Genomic DNA, 3,659 nt, shown 5'->3' on the forward strand with positions numbered 1-3,659 from the left:
CTCCAGCCCGTGATGCACGGGCCCCCTCGAAGGCTGGGGCCCCGCTGCGGGGCAGCTCTCCTCCTGGCCGACTCCGGCTTCCTAACTGGTGTGATGGTGGGCAGTTTCTCGCATCCGATGTGTGGCTTCACCCCTCAAGTGACAGAGGCCCTCAGGGAAGCTCGGCGGCTGTCGGACGTTGGGTGCATGTGGTGGCGGGAGGGCCGCTGCTTTTAGGCCCTGCTGCTCAGGCCGGGCACTGGGGGACTGCTGGTGTCAGTGTCTTGGTGTCAGACTCTCCGCAGAAGACCCACCAGCGCCGGGGGAGGGCGAAGATGGGGCCCCCGGCGTTCCGGTGAGGGGCAGGGGTCCGCCCTGGTTTGGGTCTCTGCCGTCCTGGACCCCCAGTCTAGAGACCGTCCTCCTCCTCCTCCAGGGCCGCAAGGCCGACTCTCCCCCAGCTCCAGCAGCTCTCCCTTCCAGGGGATCCGGTGAGACCACCTCTGAGGCTGCGGGGGTGGGGGTGGGGAGGCCCGTGGTGTGAACTGGGCTCTTCGACGGGCTCTTTCTGCCAGTTCACAGTTCAGTAAGTCGACGACGGCTCTCCCGTCCTCGTTTGGGCTCCCAGACTCTTGTGAGGGTCTCCCCTGGGTTCTCCCCGTCCTCGGGGCTTTGCGCCTTTACAACAAAGTCCCTTGGAGCATCTGGGTGGCTCAGCCAGTTGGGCGTCTGACTTGGTCAGGTCATGATCTCGCAGTTCGTGACCTTGAGCCCATTGTCAGGCTCTGTGCAGAAGCCGCTTCAGATCTTCTGCCCGCCCGCCCCCCTGTGCCCCTCACCCGCTTGCGCTCTCTCTCAAAAATGAATATTAAAAAAAAAAAATGCCTTTATTGTGATTTTAGTGTGGTTTGGGGAGGAAGCGAAAATAACAGGTGTTTTGAATTCCCTCTTTCCAGGAAGATTTTAAAAATTTAATGTAAAGAAAATCGATTACTTTTGAACGGTTAAGACACGCATTTGGTGCACAGCTCGAATGGCACTCGAGGACACGGAACACAGAAGGGCTCCTGCCCCCGCTCACCTTAGAGGCCACCTGTGTCCTTCAGTGTCCCTCTGGAGGCGCCATGCCTGAATCCGCACGTGCCCACACGTACGGCCACCCCTCAGCTGGCAGCTCACGTGCCAAGTTTCACACCGTGGTTTTGGTTTCTGCTCAGGACCACGCCGTGGGGATGGGTTAGCGTTAGCGCACTCAGGGCCACCACATGCTCTTTAAACGGTCGTGTGGCGCCCCGTGGTCCCGTGGGCCGCAGAGTATTTCGTCAGACCCTGTCGATGGACACTTGGTTTTTCCTGCCACTCTGCTTCTCAGGAGTTTCTGTGCGCCCGGAAAGGTATACGTTGACCCACGTGCAGAAAAACGCACCCATCGGGATAGTCACTGCGGTATTGATTTGTTATCAAATGATTGATAAACCTAGCGAGGTAGGATTGCTGGGATCTGGGTATTTAACGATTTTCCACGAGTGTGCGAAGAGGCCCCTCTGTGCACACCCCCACCAGAAGCGCGGGGGGGGGGGGGGCCGTTTCCCATGCCCCCACCACCTGCAATTGCCAGACCGCAGGGCCTGTGTGAGCCCGACAGGTTAATCTGCACTGGGTGTCTTCATGCAGAGGAAATCGGCCCTTTGTGACGGGTATCGTGAATTTATTGCCTGTTTTGTTTTTATTTTGAATGTGCGAGGGTTTTTTTATGCACAGGTTTTCATTTTTACAGAGTTGAGTTTATCAGTTTTCATATTTATGGCTCCTGGATGTATGATTACAAAGGCCTCCTGTGACAGGGCGTCTGGGTGGCTCAGTCGGTTGAGCGTCCAACTTCGGCTCGGGTCATGATCTCACGGTTCGTGGGTTCGAGCTCCACGTCAGGCTCTGTGCTGACAGCTCAGAGCCTGGATCGTCCTTCGGATTCTGTGTCTCCCACTCTCAGCAACCCCCCACCCCCCGCTCTCTCTCTCCTCCTCTCTCTCTGCCTGTCCCCTACTCATGCTCTCTCTCTCTCAAAAATAAAAAATAAATGTTAAAAAAAACAAGGCTTCCTGTGTCTGGAGATGATATTTCCCAAACGTTACTTTTGTTGCTTGTGTATCATCTGACCCGTCTCAAGTTGATACAAAGAGAGACACTGGGATCCAACCTAACTTTTTTCCAATTGACTTTACTTCTTCCCAAGCTATTAAGTTATCGTCATCCCCACAAATATGCAATGCCACCTTCATCACGTACAGAGTCCCTGTAAATATTGGTTTGGGTTTATTTCTGGATTCCTTGTTCTGATTCTCGAACGTCTGTTCTTTCCTGTACCCTGTTCATAATCTTTTAATGTATCTTCCTATGTGGCTCTGCTGGATATTCCCGCCTCCTGAGTCTGCTCGGGCTGCTACGACAAAATTACCACAGGCCGGGCAGCTTGTGAACAGCAGACACTGATTCCTCACGGCCCCGGAGGCTGGACGTGGAGAGGAAGAACCCCCTGTGGTTCCGGCCAGGCCGCTGCTGGCCGTCTGGTCACCGCATCCTCGCCGGGCTGCGGGGGCGAGGGCGTGCCCCGGGTCTCTTTCGTGAGGGCACTGAGCTCGCCGTGAGGGTCCCGCCCAGGACCTAGCACCCCACGCTGGGGGTCAGGACTTGAACAGGAGTTTGGGGGGCCGCAAACGTTCTGTCTGTGGCATTTCTGTAGCTGCGTTCTCGTCCAGCACCCACCCGGACGTGAGGCTGGGCTTCTCCCTGGCCCCCACCCCCTGCCCGGGACTCAGCTGTCTACGGAAAGAGTCCCCGCAAACGCACTGACTGAACAACACACCCGATTATCCCGTGGCTCTGTGGGCCTGGGGTCTGTGTTCTCACCGGAGGCCCCACGGGCTGTCTGCTTCCAAGCGTGGGCTGTCACACAGCAGGGCCACCCCAGGGAGCGTGGGTGATCAGACTTCACAGACACGTGACAAAACTGGTAGGAAGTTGTGCATCCCAGACCCACCTCACGAGCCATTTAAAAGCTGAAAAATCAAGGAGCGCCTGGGTGGCTCGGTTGGTTGAGCGTCCAACTTCGGCTCAGGTCACGATCTCACAATTCACGGGTTTGAGCCCCACATCGAACTCTGTGCTGACAGCTCAGAGCCTGGAGCCTGCTTCGCATTCTGTGTCTCCCTCTCTCTCTGTCCCTCCCTGGCTCGTGCTCGGACTCTCTCAAAACTAAATAAACATGAAAAGAAATAAAAGCTGAAAACCGGATAACGTTGTTCTTGCAACGTTCTCCTGCTGCCTCCTTCCCAAGGAATCTCTCTCACCGAATGCAGCTTCTTCAGAAGTACAGGGTTTGGGGGATGCTTCCCGCCTCCTCTCCCCCTGTGGCCCGTCTTCTGCATCCCTACAGGGCCCCTGCCTGTGTGTGCTCAGGGTGGGACTTAGAGCCCTCCCCGAGGAACTGCCGTGGCCCTAAGAATAATAACCACTGGGGGTCACGGTCACTGGCCCCTGCTGCCTGCTGCTCCCTACACGCCCGGCCTCCGTCCCAGCTCCTCACCTAAAAGCTGCACTCGAGTACCATCCACCCGTTTGAGGTGTAAGGGCCTGTCCAGGAAGGCTCTGGCACCCGGCTGTCCCCCAAGGGCCTCTCCAGG

Source organism: Panthera uncia, chromosome E3, assembly GCF_023721935.1.
Source record: "Panthera uncia isolate 11264 chromosome E3, Puncia_PCG_1.0, whole genome shotgun sequence".
Classification (NCBI taxonomy): Eukaryota; Metazoa; Chordata; class Mammalia; order Carnivora; family Felidae; genus Panthera; species Panthera uncia.